The 7997-nt window shown below is 46.3% G+C and overlaps 1 protein-coding gene across 4 annotated transcripts in view; it reads left to right on the forward strand.

Annotated features, from left to right (window-relative positions):
- ush (Zinc finger protein ush) overlaps positions 1-7997 on the forward strand; it is a 116501-nt gene that overhangs the window by 80531 nt on the left and 27973 nt on the right. The gene's annotated exons all lie outside the window — the stretch shown is intronic.

A 7997-nucleotide genomic window follows, 5' to 3' on the forward strand; every position in this document is an offset into this window, starting at 1 on the left:
CGGTCGCGGCCTCGCAGCGTTAATGGGAGGAGTTCATTAAGATCGCGCGATTACCGGCTTATCGCGGCTAAGCGAGCCTCGTTACTTTACCGTGACGTCACTTCCTCCCTGTGTCGCTGGTATCCTCGTACGTTGCCTCTCTTTCTCCTCCCGTGCCTCCATTTTTCAGCCCGCCTTTCTTTTCTTCCACGAATTCGAACTTTCCACGATTGTGTAATGAAAAATACCTTGATTACCGCGGAAGGCCAATGACTTGAATTGAAAAGAAAAAAAAAACAGGCAAACTTTGAATCTAAGAAAAAGAAATATAGAAATTCAAATTTGAAAGGGTTAAAATTGAGAAAACAAATATATTCTGAATGCAATTTTTATTTTATACGTATGTACATATCAATTAACAAGGGAAGAGAAATTTCACGGTGGTTCCTTTGAATATTCATCAGCGTTTAAGCTAGAGATAGGTAAGAAAAGTTTCTTAAAGAAGCTCTTTCGTGAATTTACTCCGAAAACGTTAATCCCGAGCGCAAGGTAACTCTAGAAATTATTATACGTTCCCCTGCAAACTTTGCGTGAAATCGTAACAAAGATTAACTTATTACTAGCCTCTGCTCGAGTAGAGTTGTTTCGTAATTGAAAGGAAAAACTGGACGATAGGTAAAGAATCGTCAGGAACAGATGATAATCATTGTTGGTTTCTACGATCGTGTTTACCTGGTAATCTCTCTGTCATCTAGAGATCGATCTTATTGTCGAATCGCGATAAGCTGGATAAATAGTCTAGACGACGTGATTAGTTGTATGATCCGATCGAGATCTGGTCATCGATCGATATCGTTCGCTCATCGCTCCGCTTATCGTCTCCTGGACTTTGTCTTTTCTTCTATTTGTTGATTTTCTACTATCTGACGAAATACGTGCGACTCTCCTGGTGTGTACACTGTTATCATGATCGATGTACCGCGGTTGATCGTTCGATAACGTTCGATCTTCAATTTATCGTCAGATAAATCCCTCTGTTCGTCGAATCGTTCGATAGGAAAATGGGGTAGGTCAATCGAGCTTACACGCACGAAATTGCAAGATCTCTGGCTCGACCATCGAATATTCGTAGATTCGAAAATTTTCTTTAAAATCTCATCGACGGTTTATGAAATTCGGCGGTATCGCGTGGTCCAGACATTGAATTTCGAGGCAGTCGGTTCTCGCCAGGGCCAATTTCCTCGTCGGTCCGAGAGCTGTTTCATCGTCGATCGTCTGGCAGCAGTGGCCGAGGCGGGTAGACGCGAGTCGAAGCGATCGGTGCCGCGATTTCGAGGACGAGGGAAGGCCGAGGAAAGAAGAAGAAGGCGAACGTTAAAGGAGGGCGAGGAGAGGGTTCCACGAAAGGCAAGAAACGAAATAAACGATAAGAGGGACGCCGGGTTAACCAACAAGCAAATTAACACGTGGGAGGGTCCGATCGGCAAATGAGATAATTGTGCAACGACCGACCCCTCCGGGCTCTCTTTTCTCCTCTCCTTCTACCGTATCCTTCCAACAAACCATTTCGTCCACTCTCCTCGTTCATCCGCTCGTACGAAGACTGGCCAGCCACGAGGCGATCGGTAGAGGCGTGTTACCGATGGATCGACCCATCGATGGATCCATCTATCGATCCTCCTTCCCTCTTTACCCTTCTACCCCTTATTCCCGTCCTTCGTAGAGTCGACATAGAGATTATAGGTGAGCATCGACAGACAGCCAGGGGCTTCGAATACTTTGTAAGTTTATTTGCGATCAGCCTGTTTGTATCTTTATTTATGAAATACTGACGGCTTCTATCAACTCCGTGCTTCTTCCGCTTCTTCTTTTTCATTAGGAAATTAATTACATCGGTATCCTCGCTACGTAAAGGATAATTATAAACGGGGGCTAATTTTCCAAAATTATTTTCAACGTTCCATCGAGAATCGCAACTATCAACGTGGTATCTCTTTCTTTCTTGCCGACAATTAAAACGAAGCTTGAAATAAGCTAAGAAACCGGGACGGGGGTGAGGCAGAGCGAAGAGAGGAGGCTGATAAACCGGACTGATAGCGTGCCTCCAAACATTTGCCCGCGATAAGATCCCGTATCTCCTGAGAAAGCCCGGTTTTTATGCTTGTGCACGTTCTTCGTGTCCGTTTCACCGCGAAAGCAACCAGCCCGCTGCTGCAAACGGGAGAGAAAGAGACACCGATAGACAGTGGTCGATAGGTGCGAGAAGGATCGAGCAGAGAAGACCGTGTCTGGCATGGGACCGACAGTGTTGTGTTGTAGTACCGGCTTCAGATAGAGATAGCTATTTTTAATGGAAGTTCCTTCGAGTGCTCGAGTGCCGATAGCCGGCCTCCTATCTGCCGGCTGATATTTTTAATATCGGAAACGGCCAGATGGGGTGGCGGAGGAGAGAGGTTTTGCTAGATAAAGGTCTCTTCTTCTCTCTTTCGTTGACTCGCTGATAGCGCGGATCCTCGTGGCTGCTGTTTATCTCTTTTCCATCCATTTTTCCTCGTCTACCATGTTCGTGGATCCTTTTGCTCCGACCGATCTTCCACGGGATCGGCGTCGAAACAGCGACCGGAATGCGTATCCACGATTTTCTTCTCTATTCGTGTAAAGTTTTCCTGAAAAATTCTTGCGACGTATGTAGAATTTGGTTCGGGTTGATTGTGAAAAAGGGGGTGTCGTTGGCACTTTCGGAATCTCGCGGACCGTTATCGTGGATCTAGAGCCAACAACAATTAGCCGGGGGTCAGAGTTCGGAGCTCGGTCTGCCACGATGGGCGGGTTTGCATCGCATCGAGGGCGATCCGAGTAAACAAATCATAAAGGCCGACGTGAAAGCCTCCTTACAGACGATCTCTTTCTCTCTACGCCAACCTGTCCGTTGATCTGATCTCTGCGTGCGTGATCCGGCTATAATAAAAAAAAAAAAATGAAAGTAACCCCTTGGAGAGCAAAATTGAGAAATAATAATAACGAGCGAAGAAGTTATTAACAATCGATGCATTCTGTGTTTCAATGAAGATCCAGTAGATCGATCGATCGATTATGTAGACATTTTTATCAAAATTTAAGCTTTAATTTGACGTGGCACAAGAATTATTTCGCGATACTTTTATGTCATCGAATCATCACTCTTTCCACCCTTATTCCTCGAACGCGTGCATAGTCTCTACTCGTCTAAACTTCCATCTCCCTTTTTCACTTTCTCCTCTCTCTCTCCTGTTGTTCGGTCCAGCTTTTATCCCTGCACGGGATGAGAACCCGAGATGCCCTCCTACAGATACAAATGGATACCTATGCCAACGGCGCAACCTGTTATTATACATTCCCCTATACAAACAACGTGTTAATCGAGCCCGCACCCTGACCACCTCTCTCTCTCTCTCTCTCCATCCCTCATTCGGATACGCGGTGTGGAGAACCGATTTATCGATCGTACCGCGTGCACTTATTCTTGTTCTTCTCTTGTTAGCCGGTATCGCGACGGTAAATTGGAATACACCGATCCGTTGCACATTTCGACGAACAATCAACCCGATTTCGACTGATCTAAAGAGCAGAGCTCTAAGAGTTTCTTCAAGATACATGAAAACTATTATTATTCATTTAATAAAATCGTGGAATTCTTATAAATTTGAGATCCAATCGGGGCTGCACTTCCTCGAACACGAATATCCTGCAATTTGCAACATAGGACAACAAAGAACCATAAAAAGTGGGATGGGTGAAGGGTAGAAGAGCAAAATGATGAAAAAGCAACGGTCAGAAACGGAAGAAGCTTCACAGTGTAGCCAGTGTGGAAAGACGATAAAGAGGGAGTGAGAGGGGATGATGAGGTATCTGCATTGCATCGTCGGTGCACGGTGCTTCGTGGTCAGGTCTCGATGCACCTGGTGCTCATCGTCTCGATCTCAAAGCTGCCCCAGGCCCACCTCCTTCTCTCTCTCTCTCTTCATCGTCGTGGATCTTCGGTATCATAAGCGGCGCTACCCTCGTAAGCGTCTCGAAACGCCCTGAAAATCCACTGTGAATCGTTCGAGGATCGATCTGACGGCGATCCGTGCTCGATAGTCGGTCCAACTTCCCTAGAAATCCTGGTGCATTATGAAAAACGTCTGGTAACTCGCGGCTAGGTTCTACGTTACGACACATCGTTAAGCGAGGCCAGGGAGGAATCTCTTCTTGTTCTTCGTTGCTCGAAACTTTCTTCGTTTTACGGCTTAGAGTAACATCGTGAAATTGAATTACTCGGTCTACGATCGGGTACGGGTTATCGGCTCTATCTGCTGCCAAAGGGGGTTGGCAAACGGTTCAGACGTTCCCTTAAAAATAGTTCCTTTTTTTCTCTCCTCGCTGAAAACAAGGGTTGCTTCCGCTTGGATAACGAACGCGCTGCTTTGTTGCTACCAGATCTAAATGACCCGTTTCAGGATGAAGCGGGCTTTTATCGACGGTGTGAAATGTTGCGAGCAGGTATTCGTGATTGATGAATGAAAAAAATATATTATCTAATTCGTAGGGATAATGAATGGTAGATTTCTGTAGTTTACTTTGATAAAAAATAAAAAAGAAAAGAAGAAGTGTCAAGGATAACGGAGGAGTTGTAAAGCTTCGATGGTCGTACATTCGCGGGTAATTTCTTAGCGATCAAGCGGTGAATTTAGAGGCATCCTCTTCCTCCTAATATCCATTCGACGGCCTATTCACCGGGAAAGTCAGCTCGGCAACGAGCTTTTCATCGAGTCATTAGTTACCAGCCTCGCAACGACTTCCCGTCGAGTTATCGGCCACTTATCGTATTTAAACGGCGATATTAATCGATTATTGATAGCGACCGGTGTCCCATAATTTCAAGGATCTTACTCGCCCGAACCTTCCCGATGTTACCATCGAAATACTTCTTCTTAATTCGAAATCGTTCCTCCGTGGGACACACCGTTACCGTTCCCCGTACGATTTTAACGAACGAATAAAGGGTTATATTTCGGGCGTTATCGAGCGTTTTCAGCGATAAAGAAGCACATGTAAGATCCACCGAAGACGACGAGCTTTTCATCGTACCGTTAGTTAGAGCGAAGATAACGATACCGAATGGAGCCACCCCATACGGAATCGACAAGCATCGACCACTTATCGTCCACTTTTGCCCCGATGCTATTTCACCTTATTTATGCTCGATCATCGAGCTTATTGTTCGATCGATTAATTCAAATATCAGGCTTCGATATTATGCATTAAAGAGAGGGAAGAATATTGGCGGGTAGTTTTGAATTTCACATCGGATGAAACGATTCTCCCCCGTTTCGGGACATCTTTCTACGTCGCCTCTTTGGTGGTAGTCCAGGCGAGGAACGGTGGCAAGATAAAAATAATAAATCATCCTGTATACGAGAGGCGAGACGCACATGCATTGCCGATTTCGCCGGTATCGCGACCCGATACGGAAATGGCTCAGCGAGAAAAGCGATAGGAAGAGGGTTGAGGAATTTGAAAAATCCTTAATTTCGTGAAACGCAGAAGGAAGAAGAAATCGTACGTATGGTACAAATAAAAATATCTCGATTCCAAAGAATTATTTAAAAAAAGAAATAGAATAATAAATACGTGTTAACGCTTGTATAATAAAATACAAGTAGAATATATTTCGAAGGATATTTCAAACGATGCGACGTCAAAGTCAGTGCACCCCATCGTTAATCATAATCCATGCCTAACCTTGATTCAACCCCTGTAAAAGACACCCTCGATATATCGTAGTGGTGATGGTGCACGTTGCAGCACGTATCGGCAGTGCGCGCAAAGTCAATATCTCGATGGAGGTGTGCGATTCGAAAGGGTCATGTTGTAAGACAGCGAGAGAAAGGGGGTGGTTGAAGGGGATGGGGAGAGGTTGGTATCTCGAACAGCTCGCGCCGATTAATAACGAGCAGTCGTTACGGGAGATAAGGAAGTGCTGCGTCTCTCCCTCTTTTATTTCTCTCGTTTCGCGGGGCCAGCAGTGAAAGAACCGGGTCGCGAGAGGACACGTGTAGGTGTGCTAATTCCAAACGCTCCGCATCCTCTGTATGTACACGAGATGATCGATAAGGGATCGATTTTGGTGTTGAAATATGAAATAGGAAGCGATTTAACGATGTTTTCGTAGAAAAATGATATTTTCGAAACGTTAACGCAGGAAAATACTGGTGTTTAACAAAAATGACGAATTTCGATTTCTTGTCCCGCTGCTTCCAGGACATTCCGCGATAAATCATGGGAATCCGTCTCACGGATGAGCCACGGATTCCTTTTCCAGAAAAGATACGAAACCGAGAGGTACATCGGGGTACAATGGCGAGATACGGTTGCCGCACCATTACCCAACCACCAACCACGACACGTAGACAACCGACGTCGTGCACTTTGTCAACTTTGTATATCAATCAACCGGCTCGGTAATGTTCCCGGGACATAGTCGAACAAGTCGATAAAGGACATCGATGCGGCAACCAGAGCAGCCGATGAGCCGAGTTACGCGATAATCGTGCGTTCCCTTTGCGATTTTTCGATTTTACTTTTCCAACCCGATGATTCCGCGAATTTAAAGGACAATTGATACTCGGAATTAGAAAAATTTTCGGATAGAATATAAAATTGTCTATCACTTAGGGAACAGAGTTTGTCCAGTATCGTTACTCGCGATAGGAAGGAATTCCTGTTGAAACATCGAGCGGAAAATCATCGCCTGACGATTCTCAATTCCTCAAAAAGCCGTCCGTCCACGATCATCGAACTGCATAAAACTCGTACGATCGCAAACGCGAAACACCGGCTGAAACTCGGGTCCGAGCACGAAAGCGTCGAACAAAAAGCGAGCAATTATCGGCCGATAAGACAGCCATCTCCAACCAACCCTCTCCTTGGTTCGCGATCATAAATAAGGCCAGGCTCGAAAATCCCGTGAATCGTTTTAAAATTACCGCAGTTAGCCTAACCTATAGGGAAAAGGGAACGATGCTTCTCTCTCGTTTTCCATCAGATATATCGACGCTAGGGGATGAAGATAAGGAAAATCCGCGGTTTGCGCGCAGATCGATCGGCCACGACTCTGCCCGAGCACTCGGCACCGATGCAACCCCCCTTCCCATGAAACTTTTCGCGGGGAGAGAGCGTTTTCAGGATGACGATGAACCGAGGTACGAGCACAGGGTTCGTGTTGCTGCCGGTTTCGAAGAGGGCTTATCGCGAAGCGCACGCGGTCGCCACCGCCAGTCACCAGCCGCGGAATTCCGAGGAATTCCTCGCCTCGACAGGGTGAGAAAAGGGTGTCGAAGAGGGCCGACAATGTGGCCGTCGACGTGGCTGATTTTGTATTATACAAACCCGTACCATAAGTAACAGAATCGATCCGTTTCAAAATATCTTAACTAACGATCATTATTTTCTCTCTCTCGATTTCCACCCCGTCGCGCAAACTTTCGACGCTGAGAATCGAAGCGTATCGTTTGGAAAAAGCGAAGCGACCGACTCATTACGGGTAATCAATAACCGATACATTATCGGTTCGCTGGTAGGAGACGGTGGGAAGGTATCCAGGAGGGGCTAGCAGCTCATCTCCGTCGAAGGGTGAGTCTGGGTGGGGGTGGGTGTTCGACGGGGATGTTCGGGAGTTCCGATTTACACAAGTATATTGAATTTATTGAGATGAGCCTAGGGATAGCGGCCAGGAGGATATTAGCTGCCTACCAACCACCCCGACGTTTCATACGATCCGTCCTTCCCCCCTTCTAGCCGCGTTTCAACCCCTCGACACCTTTCTCAACCCCTCCTATTCCACTCTTTCCAGACCCGACCAACCCTCCTCTCTCTCTCTCTCTCTCTCTTCGCGTCGTTCTCGTGCATTTATTAAGATCGCCCGGCTGATTTATGCCGACCGATAGGAGCCGACTGACGAAGGGGGTTGCTTGCGAACGCGATTCAAAGCAAATCTA

This window comes from Osmia lignaria, chromosome 13 (genome assembly GCF_051020975.1).
Source record: "Osmia lignaria lignaria isolate PbOS001 chromosome 13, iyOsmLign1, whole genome shotgun sequence".
Lineage (NCBI taxonomy): Eukaryota > Metazoa > Arthropoda > Insecta > Hymenoptera > Megachilidae > Osmia > Osmia lignaria.